Raw genomic sequence first — 13,677 nt, forward strand, 5'->3', positions numbered from 1 at the left:
TTTCTACTTTTAGGTTTTGACAGTTTGTATAAAATCAAAACATAACAGTAGATTTTACTGATATTAATATTTCACTAAAGTTTATTTTACATTTATTGAAATATATTTTGAACGGTAAATATTACTTTAAATGAAAATTCTAAGTTACTTGGAAAAATCTTACCCACTCTATAAATATAATAAGTGAAAAGTAACTTACGAGATTACGAAACGCTCCTTGTCATAAATGAACCAAAACTATTGTACCATTCAAAATAATATTCAATATAATAAGTGAAAAAACCAAGGAGATTACGAAGGACGCTCCTTGTCATAAATGAACCAAAACTATTGTACCATTCAAAATAATATTCAATACAGTAAGTGAAAAGTAACTTACGAGATTACGAAGTACGCTCATTGTCATAAATGAACCAAAACTATTGTACCATTCAAAATAATATTCAATACACTAAGTGAAAAGTAACTTACGAGATTACGAAGTACGTTCCTTGTCATAAATGAACCAAAACTATTGTACCATTCAAAATAATATTCAATACAATAAGTGAAAAGTAACTTACGAGATTACGAAGTACGCTCATTGTCATAAATGAACCAAAACTATTGTACCATTCAAAATAATATTCAATACAATAAGTGAAAAGTAACTTACGAGATTACGAAGTACGTTCCTTGTCATAAATGCACCTAAACTATTGTACCATTCAAAATAATATTCAATACAATAAGTGAAAAGTAACTTACGAGATTACGAAGTACGCTCATTGTCATAAATGAACCAAAACTATTGTACCATTCAAAATAATATTCAATACAATAAGTGAAAAGTAACTTACGAGATTACGAAGTACGCTCCTTGTCATAAATGAACCAAAACTATTGTACCATTCAATATGATATTCAATTGGTTATAATATTGTTGAAAAGCTATATTTGTTCCAAGTATATATACTTAATCAGTGTTTACAAAACCAGTTTCGACAAACGTTCCAGCAACGATATATTATTATGGTGTTTGAGGAATCTTGGGGTCACGATCGGCAAATATGCTGAGTTCTGGCCTCGAACCAATTTGCACAGTGTAAGCAAAGCTTACTTGAAATCTACAGAGTAGTTTTCTTAAGAAATAATTCGACTGTCGCCTACACCATTTCTGTTGAGATCGATTTTGAAAGATATCGTAAAGGTTGAAAAAAATTATAGTATAATTTTGTTCGGGTTACCTACATTTCTTGGCTTGATACACATAAAAACGACCTTCACAAACATAAAAATAGTTATATCACCGTCAGAACGCTAGATAAAGAGACTGAAATTCACCAATTCAAGAGTCTGCAGGTGGCTAGCTGATTCTGATTTAACATTAATTTACCTGTCTAATGTAATATACATATGATCTGAAACAGAAAGTAATAGTTACGTCACTGCGATGTTATACGAGTAAACGTATCATTGTGTGAACAAAAGCATAATATAACCTTATGAATCACATGAGGTTACATCCATTCTGCATATACGTTAGTGTAAGATTTTTAACGCATTTAGTTTGTATCATGTTTATTTGTTACTTCTGAAGTGCATCAAACTTTTAATAATAACGTATACAATTTGATGGATATTATAGTAAAGTAGTAGTTGTATTATAACGTTTTCTTTTATTGTTCATAATTTGCATCATAATAATAGCCATAGACTTGTTAATTAATCGTAAAAATTCTTCGTTTTTTTCTGAAAGCAACTGTTAAGAATTAAAAGACATTTGTATTCACATCAAATTTATCACAAATAATGACAAATCGGATTTATCTACAAGGTATAAATATTGGATTAATTTAAAGATTGGCGCTATGCCTATGTACCCTAAACAATTCAACATGTGACATACATAACACGTATATGATAGTCTAGTCTATCAGTGACTAAACTATATTTTTAAAAATCTTAATTTTTTATACCTACCAACAACATACAACTAAATCGTTAGTTGCAATAGTCCACACAAAAAAGAAATAATCCCTCCAGAAACATGGCACATTACATATACTGCAAAATAAATTAACTTTTCAGAAAGTAGGTATCACAAAATAAAAAGTGAAAACAAATTTATTTTTTTATATTTAAGTTATGCTCAGGAGAATACACCAAGGAATATGCTCTGTAAATTAATTGGTGATATATGACGCTATGTGTACTGTACCTAAAACTAATTTCCTTCCATAGTCGAGTGCTCCGTGAAATCTCTGTGATCCGGAGTTTAGAGAATATCCCAGAATTATTATATCCGGCACAGACCGCCCTTGTGCTAACAAAGAGCTCTGGAGTTTAGAGAATATCCCAGGATTATTATATCCGGAAAATACCACCCTTGTGCTAACAAGGAGTTCTGGACTTTAGAGAATATCCCACAATTATTATATCCGGAAAAGACCGCAATTGTGCTAACAAGGAACTCTGGAGTTTAGAGAATATCCCAGGATTATTATATCCGGAAAAGACCGCCCTTGTGCTAACAAAGAGCTCTGGAGTTTAGAGAATATCCTCGATTATTGTATCCGGAAAAGACCGCAATTGTGCTAACAAGGAACTCTGGAGTTTAGAGAATATCCCAGAATTATTATATCTGGATAAGACCACCCTTGTGCTAACAAGGAACTCTGGAGTTTAGAGAATATCCCAGTATATCTGGATAAGACCACCCTTGTGCTAACAAGGAGCTCTGGAGTTTAGAGAATATCCCAGGATTATTATATCCGGAAAAGACCACCCTTGTGCTAACAAGAAGCTCTGGAGTTTAGAGAATATCCCAGGATTATTATATCCGGAAAAGACCACACTTGTGTTAACAAGAAGCTCTGGAGTTTAGAGAATATCCCAGGATTATTATATCCGGAAAAGACCACACTTGTGTTAACAAGAAGCTCTGGAGTTTAGAGAATATCCCAGGATTATTATATCCGGAAAAGACCACCCTTGTGTTAACAAGGAGACCCCTTGTGTTGTATCCCGTTAGTTTGCGTACACTAGGCTGGTTGGTACAACATAGTTCATTAAAGACAGCAAAAAATCATGTATTCTAACGTGTAATTTCGTCAGTAAAGATGTTCTTTCATTCAATGAGGGAGCGTGGAAAGAGTTCAAATTCATCTACGTAAATGCAGTCGAAACATCAATATACGTTTGTTGATGCTGGCCATTTTCATGAATTATTTTTATACTGATATACATTATTTTTATTTATATGTATGTTGTTGCGGGACCACGCTGATTACCCGATCGACAAGGGACCCTAGGGATCTGGCCGATTACCAGATAGGGTCTTGACACCTAAAGAGTAGGAACTGTCAGGGACAACTGTTTCAACTTGGATTTATTGTTAATTCGCTGATATAGTTTTAAAATTAATAGCTCTTTTACAAATTCACAAATAAAAGTTCTCTACTGGTATCAAACAGAAATTCTCTAAGTATCAAACTATAAAATAGGTAGAGAAAGAGAGAGAGAGAGAGAGAGAGAGAGAGAGGAGGGAGGAGAGAGGGAGAGAGAGAGAGAGAGAGAGAGAGGGAGAGAGAGAGAGAGGAGAGAGAGAGAGAGAGAGAGAGAGAGAGAGAGAGAGAGAGAGAGAGAGAGAGAGAGAGAGAGAGAGAGAGAGAGAGGAGAGAGAGAGAGAGAGAGAGAGAGAGAGAGGAGAGAGAGAGAGAGAGAGAGAGAGAGAGAGAGAGAGAGAGAGAGAGAGAGAGAGAGAGAAGAGAGAGAGAGAGAGAGGAGAGAGAGAGAGAGAGAGAGAGAGAGAGAGAGAGAGAGAGGAGAGAGAGAGAGAGAGAGAGAGAGAGAGAGAGAGAGAGAGAGAGAGAGAGGAGAGAGAGAGAGAGAGAGAGAGAGAGAGAGAGAGAGAGAGAGAGAGGAGAGAGAGAGAGGAGAAGAGAGAGAGAGAGAGAGAGAGAGAGAGAGAGAGAGAGAGAGAGAGAGAGAGAGAGAGAGAGAGAGAGAAGAGAGAGAGAGAGAGAGAGAGAGAGAGAGAGAAGAGAGAGAGAGAGAGAGAGAGAGGAGAGAGAGAGAGAGAGAGAGAGAGAGAGAGAGAGAGAGAGAGGAGAGAGAGAGAGAGAGAGAGAGAGAGAGAGGAGAGAGAGAGAGAGAGAGAGAGAGGAGAGAGAGAGAGAGAGAGAGAGAGAGAGAGAGAGAGAGAGAGAGAGAGAGAGAGAGAGAGAGAACTGTCACGTGTACCGTAGTCTGCAAAGACTGGTCGTGTGTTGCAGTCTGCACAGACACATCAGATCCTCTGAGGGGTTTTATGCTTGGGTCAATCATTACCCATCATTACAATGTCTACATTACTTCATCTAATGTGACCAAAGTTCCTAGATCCATCTAGAAGCTTCTGGGGAACTACTCTTTAATGATCGGCAAACAATAAGTGGTTGCCGCATGTACTAGTAGTTCATGATAATGGCTAGATCAATACAATTAGATGAGTTACGCTTCAGCTCCCATGCATTTCTTTCACTTTGAATGTAGGTCTAACTCTAAAATAAAATATTAATATACTAAATAAAACAAGAATATAATAACTAAATATTACTAATACACAACCATTTTATGAATAAAGTGTGATATATATGGACTATTTTAAAAATGTGTTATTTTTATAAGCCTTAATTGTTATAACCACATTACTCTTGTTTTAAGAAATTAATGCGCATATCACTCACTGTATACAGATAATTTAGATTTAAACTAAGTGCAAACAGTAATTTTGTAAATTAATGAAACCAGAAGAACACGTTAGTTTTTACTGTAATAAAATGAAACGATTAATTACAGCCCTAAAGCAAAATAGTACAATAAGTTGAAAACTGAAATTTAGTGTGGCATGAACTTCGGATGTCCGGTTGCTTCACAGATTTAATCATCCTCGTTAAATATCACTTGGTCTTGAATAAATGTAAACTAGTACTATGTGTTAGCCTGGCACGCCACATCTTCTTGAATCATTCTAAATCCTCGTATGGATCCAAATTGTTACCACAAAACGGTTTAATTAAAAAAAAAACTTTCCGTGTGAGAGCCTGGAACCATATCATCTTTACGGATATTCTACATCATGCAAACATCTCTTCCTGGTATTCTCCTTATGATTTTATAGATATGTCATTACTTTAAACAATAGTCCCCTGTCTTTGTTAAAGTCTATTTGTATACTCGTACAATATTTTTCTCTCGTCACTTGAATTGCGGAGGAAACGGTAATGACGGCATCTTGGCATATTTTTGTTTATATTCGCCTGAGTCATCATTTACCACCCCGCAGCTGTGACGAAACAATACAACTCCGTCATCTTTGTTTATCAACAGCTGATTCTGATAACGCACTACACTCCTCCCCCACCCCAACACATATTTCCCAGCGCCTCCTGAGTTACACCGACTGCCTGACAGCGGCAGCCAGGGCTCACTCACTCTCCTACTACTCGACACAGGTCTTTCATCGTGTTACAGATCGGTGATGTCCTCTGCTCTTGTGCTGAGTGTATTTAGTAAGATTTGCCATCAAGAGAAAAACTTGGAGGTTGTAAGTATAGTATAATACTTTTTCAAAATCCGGAAAATTTTAATTGGTTATATAATTCCGACATTTTTACTCAGCATTTTTTAAGTATGGAAATACAGGACATATCCTTTCAATATTAATTACATACATTAAATTAAAGAAGGTCTTCCTTCTTTTGTCAGGCAAAGTTAGAACTGAGGTGTACTCTCTTTTATCATTTGCTAGTTATTCTTCAATTTCAACTACATCCATACAGACACAATTTTGTGTGATTCGCTGTCTTGTCTCAAAGAGGAGGTTTTTAAAATATACTCATGAAAGCCAACATTTATATTTTGGTTCATTACAGTGCTATCTCTTATAATTTAAAGTGGAGAAAGTACTAAAAGGTAGGCTACACAAATTAAATAACCTCAGTATTTGTTGGACAGAGTGAAATAGTTTGGTCTTTGTCATTGATCAATATTTCAGATCAAAACTGTTAAACATATTTTGTAGTATAATTATTAAAACTTCAACAATGTCATAATATCTAAATCAACTAATGGATAAGCCATAAATAAATGTGAACTGTATGCTACTTATTTTGCCTACATGGGATTGTATCTAGATTAAGAGATCACCATTTGGCTGCCAAGCAATTTAGATGTGGGAATAGCCAAGTGAGCTCTAGAGTGTGTCACCAACTGACATAGAGCCATTTACCTTATGGTTACTTACAGTAGTAGGCTACTGGGAGGCAAAATGTGATTTTACAGTATTGTTTTAAAATTATATGTATTATATTTTTTTATTTTAAAATTAAGATAATGCTCTAATTTTTGTTGTTTTGTAGGTTATAATGTGCACAAATATCTTATTTATAAGAGAATAAATATTTATATATTTACAAAAATAAATATGTTTTCTCAAATTTTAAAGTTATTCAAAATTACAAAACCTTGTCAAAATTACATTTTAATAAAAACATTAAACAATATTCAAATTCAGCCTCTTACTTAGTGCATCTTAAACAAAATTTTATTTGATTATGCATACAAATAAACATTGTACTCGTATATAAATATAGGTGATATATAATGAACTAAATTAAAATGTAAACCTGGATTACCAAATTTATATGTTTTCAAGATATGCCTTGAACAAATGACACAGCTATTTTGTAGCATAATTAGTAATAATTAATTAATTATTCATATCAGTATATAGATGTATTACACAAAATACTAAATTAAAACTAAGCAAAAAGCAAATATGAGTTAATTTTAGCAAAATACAGATAAAATAGACCATTACTTTCAGACATGAGAATACTTCCAGAAATAATTATAGTGCTGTTAATTATGGTCACTATTATAAATATATTATTACTAAAAAACTCACTAGAAACAATTCATATTAATAAAATGGGTTCATTCTTAACTGTGAATCACTATAAATACAATCTTGTAAGTTTGAAAGGAAGAAAAATACATTTAATTCCATCCTAAAAAAATAAATCAATAAAATTCATATATATGTGTAGAAAAGATCCTCACATGGGTCAAAACCTTGTAGCGAGAAACGAGTGTGACAGTCCATGACCAGTTTATTAATTTATTTATTGATGTAACTTCTATTAATGTAAATTTATTAATTATTTGTTTGTTCCTGTTAGTTTTAAAATTAGCATTTGTGTTGTGGAGCACAGTTTAGGTGCAGATGGATATAATGCCAACGATTTTAAATTGTACAACAGAATAAATAATTATTTGTTTCGTTAGCTTATCAAATAGAGTGCAGTTTATAAAAATGTAATGCAAGTTTTGCGTACACTATGAAAAATTCACAAAGAATCTATTAGAACAAACAGAAAAGCTGATCTAATTGACCAAATGGTTAATTATTTCAAATTCTTATTTACTTTAAAATTTAAAAAAAAAATTGTAATTATCAAATTATTTTTTTTTAATTACAAAATTGATATAGTAATGATTGTAATTAACTTTTTGAAATTAAAATGCTAAATAAAATGACAAATGCATCTCTACAAAATGTTTTGTTTAAAATAATTTTAAAATTAGAATTTTAACTCAGGAGAAAATATAAGTGAAACTTTAAAAAAATCATGTGTAGACTAATTTAAACTGAATTCTAATTTTAGATCTAATTCATAAATTTCATATGAAACCTCTTAATTATTAACATTTTTACAATTTAAAATAGAATAAAAGGTATAAAGAACTATTTAGTTGTTCTAAAATTATGTTTTTTAGAAGGGGAGATCATTTCTTGTTTAATATGCATTACAACATTTAGATTGCAATTGCTTTGTCAATAGCCCATTATATTTTAAAAATTAGTATTAAATACATCTTTCATAAACTTTTTGATCATAAGTTTTTTGATACCATCAAAATGATCTAAAACCACCTTTAGAATATTTCTGACCATCTAAGCTGTCATTATCACCATAAATTTTACCAATGTAGGAGCTAATTAAAATTTTTGAATTGAATGCCCCTGTCACCGACTTTTTATGGATCTCTTTAGTTGGACATGGACTCCGGATTCCAAGAGTCACGTCTATGGCAGTCTTATATTTCAAATGCTGCACTAAGCAAAGGTGAAATGGAACTAAATCAACCCTCTCACCATAGTTTATGTGAGAGCTTTTTAGTTTTTAAACAAATCCGGCCATATAGGTTGTTAACTATTGTTATTGATTGATCAGCTGTCCTTGTGCTTAATGTTTTACAGAAACAAAATTTGTTTTATGATAATTGATTAAAATAGGATTAAAAATATAAAATTATATTTTTAATATATATATATTTTTTTTAAACATTCGGTAAACTAGATTTTGGTGTTAAAAGAGTTAATCATCTACAAATAAGCTTATATAATTCAATCTGTTTCGATGTTTTTTTCAATGCAGCAATTTTTCTGAAAATATTGGATTGGATTAAAGGATATTTATGAACCATTTTTAAATTAAAGAGGGCCATATCCCGGTAGTTCCACTACAATTTTGTTAGGATTGCTTTAGTATATAAACAGTAAATCATTTTGGGATTCACTTAATATATAAGACCTTATGTTAATAAAAGACAAGGTAGATTGCATGGATTTAGTTTCCTTTAAATAACTCAGCAGAATAATGTTTTGTGTGTTTGGCTTATGAATGACATCCCTATTGGAGGCAATGTGATATCTGTCCTGGAGTAATAGGACAGGCAGGGATGGGTCTATTTACCCTGCATGTGGTTCTGTTTAGGGAGGGTGTCAAATCTAAAGAAATATTAACGTATAAACACTTTCAAAATTGACTTTATTTTACAGTTACATCTGTAAAAAGAAATCAAAATTGTTCTATAGTATCACTAATCTAACTGATTGCGAAAACCTCCTGCTTTATAGGTATTACTTTTCCATTGAGAATTGAAAATTAGACTCGCTGTGCTCTCTTTCCACCTACACCCTGTCCACGATTTTAAAGTTGAGTGAATCCAAAATCCGACAAATACAATCTAGCTACCTGTTGCTGTGTAATTGTAAGGGCTCTAGGATTTCGGGCAGAACCCCTCCTCCCTCAATTTACTTGAGAAAAATTTAAAGAACTAAATAAGGTCTCATTAGATTGATTTAGGCATGATAAGTTTATATTAGTTACTTCCATCCCACCCTTCAAGACCACATAGAACTGTGTTCCTATTAGTAGCAATGCTGTGCAGCATGATGGCCATGCATGTCTTGATATATCATGATACTTAAAAACTTAACTTATCTAATATTTTTTTAGAATTTTCATTATTAAATTTCTTTTCATAACAACAATGTAACTTGCAAATGTCATGGAAATTTGTAGAATTAAAATTCAGTTTAACACTTTTACTGTATCATGAAATTACAATCACTTACAGTATCATCCGGTCTCACAGACCTGAGGGAGGTTTTTTGCTGTTTTTGGGCTATTCTTGTTTTTTAGTTCAGATATAAACACAAAATATATTTACAACTATTCCCTGTTGATAACAAAACTACAATTAATATTTTTTAATTTTTATAATTGCAAAAAATTATAAAATTTAATAATTTGGGGAATTTAGGATGGAAAATAATATTCTAGAATACTGGTATAGTATAAAGCTGTATTTACAAGTACCAGAAATACACATACATTTTTACCAAAGCAATTAAAACTTAAAAAGGCATAAGTACATACAAAAAAAGAATCCACAGATTTTAGATATTCTGAACACATGAAATTCACAACTTTCTGCTGCACTCCAAACAGATGGGTGTCCGCATTTGATACATTTGTAATTGGTTTTTCTTTCCTTAGCAGCTGGGCACTTGGAACATGTCTTCTGTTTTTCCAGTTTGTCACTAGGAACACATTCATTAGGATTTGCAACTTCTGTTCATGTGAGGCTTTATAAGTTTTAAGGTCAGACGTTTTATGAATTCAAATCTTGTAATGAGTGGATTGTTACCTAAGGCTCTTGCTCTAAGGATGTTGAGGTGTTCTGCGCTGCTTAGGTGGCTCCTTTCTGCACCATACGCTACCATATTTCCCCCCAAAAAAGTCATCTTCAGATTCCTGAACCAAATAATTTTCGACACTATAGTGGATGTCATCTTCATCTTCCAGTTGGGGTTCATCAACAGCAAAACTATCATCATTTTCACTTTGATTTAGTTCGTTATCAGACACTACATAGTTTGGATCTTCATCCGAATCGTCAACAGGTTCATTGTCACTATCATCCCCTTCAACGTTATGTAGGAGTTGTAAATGTCGCTCGTTAAATCTTCCTTAGTTCACTCTTAAAATTTCTGAGTCACTAGTTATACAAATAAGTTATAATATAATAACTATATAATATAACATAAAGTTACCGTATAATACCGGTATAATATTAATATAACAAGTTATACAAACAAGTTATAATAAAACATAAAACTAATATATACAAACACGTAATAACTATTCACACTTTAACCGTATCACCCGGTATGACAGACCGGTAGAATAGTTACAGTAACCGTATCGTCCGGTACAGTAGACCGTAGCGCTCACAAAGTAACTGGACTGATTCAAGGTCAAACGCCCTAGACAAACTAAAACCAATCAAAAACGGCTAAGGAGAGACCGGTTGACAGCTACTGAGCGTGGAGGGGGCAACCGAACACCAGTAGTGCCAATTTCAGAAACATGAAATTCCCCTCCGGTCTCACAGACCGGTGATACGGTAAAAGTGTTAAATCAGAAATTATTTATTGCCTATAATGTTTGATATTACCGATAGGATGTTCAAGCTTTGGAAGTATTCTCAGGAATAACTGTCATTGATAAACAATTAAGGAAAGTATGTTCGTCAAATTATCCATCACTAAATAGTACATAGGGACAATGCTTCATAGCTTCATGAATTATTTTGTTCAGTACCTACATATTATGGTTGGAGATGCTGTTATGTTTCTGTATAGTTTTGGGGTACTATAAAAATTGTTATCATTAATATCATCATATTTTAAAAAAAATCATTGTCAGCCCACCTCTTTAACATAGCATATGAATTAATGGACTAGCTTTCCATACTCAAATCCTAAATACCCCTCTGTGTATTTCCATACGCTATCAATTCCCCTCCCTCACTTTCCACTCATAACAAATATTACTGAGTAAGCTCGTAAGAAGTTTGAAAAGTGGTCATTACAGAATTGATATGATATTACAAAAACTAAAAAAAGACATACTGTATGTAAGATGAAGGTGTGGTCTGAAAGGTAGGAAGTATGGGTTGATGGAGTGGATTTTGACCACCAATATAAGGTATTGTGCAGTTGAAGTTTTTATGTAGGGGTACCCCTGGAGAGAGAATGGCACAGAGATTGGATTTTTTCAAATAATATTAAATTACCTGAGAGATGCTGTGAGAAATTTCCTTGTTTACCTCAAAATCCCAGGTGACGCTTCACTAGCAGAATTTTGACATATACAGAATAACAAAACAGAAAAAGTTGATGAGAATGTAGTTTTCTTACAATGAACATCACTTAGCTATTGGACGCTAGGGAACATTTTGCTGTCCTTGCTGTGGTTCCGAATGATGTACCTAATGTAGGCATTGTGGAATTGTAGCAAAACAAGATAGAGTGCAGAGATCATAGTTTTTAATTAAATGTAGTTTACAACAGAGATAAAAGCAAACTTTCTCTGTTTATGCCAGGGCTCCAGATGATGTTTCTCTTTGTGTCCTAGCTTTGCTCTGGATGGAATAGATTGCTTTTAAAGTGTAGTTCACCTCCAATGACCATGACATATCTCAAAAACAATAGACGACATTTCGCTGTAATGCTGAGGTTCTGAATGATGTCTCTACTGCAGGTAATGTGGAGTCTATCGTAGAGTGGTGATATATAATAGAATTACAATAAAATAGAATGTAGAGAGTTAAAACTCACATATACTGTAGGTAATAGGATTTTTTCTGCCATTTGGCATCGTTCAATGGTAACAAGAAACCATTAACATAACTCACATAATGTACTTTGTGAATAAAGATTTTTTCAATTTAATTCAATGTGCTTAATAAAACAGAACTGGAAGTCTAGGAGATGGGAAAAGAAAACAACATCACAGTACCTGGAGCTGTAGGAAATGTTTGACTCAGCAGAGCCATGATAATGGCAAATGAGGAAATGGGATGGGCCTTTGTATTATGACTAAAAAACTATAATATGACTCCACATTGGTTGATTACTCTTGGCCACTAGCCATTGTTCTTTCCATCCCCTGACCTCAGTGTTTGCCATCAGTTTGGTGGCCCACTTCACTTCTGGTGAAAAAAAATCATCCCTGTAGTGCTAATTTTAACCTTTTCTATGTATAATACGTACATATGTATTGACCTACTTACACAAATTAAAATTAAGTGAATGTTTTTGAGATAGTGTGCATAGAACTGGATTACATGTTTGTTGTTGTTCTTTAACTTATATGTGTCACAAGGCGGCTCTGGTATGATTTGTTTATTTTAACCTCGAGTGTAGAGTTATGTATTAGGTTAGTTATTTGCTTGAGTAAGATATAAAATGTTTGAACTGATATTGTATTGTAAGTGATTTCTTGGATCACTGAACAATGTTAAATTTTCGAATAAATCTTTTACCTATACAATCAATTAAACAATCCTTACATATTTTAAACATAATTTTAATTAGAGATAATATTACAAATTTCCCTGTTAATGTCAGAGTTCCACATGATATTCCTATAAAAGTCTTACAAAACATTACATAGAGCAACAAGATGAGACGAGTAATGTAGGTGTAGGTTTTCTTACAGTGAATGTCACAAACATCAAGAATGCTAATAAAAAGTATGTTTATATTACTCCAAAACTATACAGAAATATGACAGCATCTTCAACCATAATATGTACTGAACAAAGTTCTGGAAGCTATGAACTGTATACTCTGTAGCAATGGATAATGTAATGAACATATTTCATGCTAAAGTTCAGAGTTATGTTCCTAATGAGTATTATGTGAAATAATAATAATAATAATAATAATAAATTAGTTTATTTGTCGTAAAACATGTTACATGCATTGACAAAGTCTAATTCAGCTACAGACTAAGTAGCATTGTCTCTAAATAATATTTAATAAGTATAATACATAAATATTATATATATAACAATATAAGACATTAATTGTCTAGTTGATAATTATACTAGTTATATTATGAGTTTATCTTAAAACAATCATTAAAAGTCTATTTTGTTAATAGAAAAAAACTCATCAATATTATATAAAGGGTTTTTTAATAGCCATTCATAAAGTTTATTTTTATAAATTTTAAGAGGGTATTTTTCTATCAAATGTATAAAATCCTGGAGCTGTGAGAGAGAATAGAGTGCAGAGATTGGGATTCATGAACTTAACATGGGAGCCAGTTAACAGTGTTATCTAGGAATTTTGTATTAAGATCCTGTAGGAAAACACCAGCTTCTAAAGACACATTTGCTAAAAAAGAAAGAGGTCTGACCAAGAGTTCACCATTGGCTTTTAATATTTTAGTAGATATTCCATTTCTGCCCAATGAGTTACTAGGTTGAAGCGATTTTATGACTTTTAAT

General features: G+C 32.6%; 1 protein-coding gene across 1 annotated transcript in view; it reads left to right on the forward strand.

The window, feature by feature from the left end:
- The first annotated feature begins 5,438 nt into the window (after nt 1–5,438).
- Nucleotides 5,439–13,677, forward strand: part of LOC124354242 (NFX1-type zinc finger-containing protein 1-like) — a 54,245-nt gene continuing 46,006 nt past the window's right edge. Inside the window, exon 1 of the mRNA XM_046804553.1 lies at nt 5,439–5,569. The gene's annotated coding sequence lies outside the window, so the exon portion shown is untranslated. The remainder of the gene's footprint in view (nt 5,570–13,677) is intronic.

The sequence above is a fragment of the Homalodisca vitripennis genome, chromosome 2, assembly GCF_021130785.1.
Source record: "Homalodisca vitripennis isolate AUS2020 chromosome 2, UT_GWSS_2.1, whole genome shotgun sequence".
NCBI classification, from domain to species: Eukaryota; Metazoa; Arthropoda; class Insecta; order Hemiptera; family Cicadellidae; genus Homalodisca; species Homalodisca vitripennis.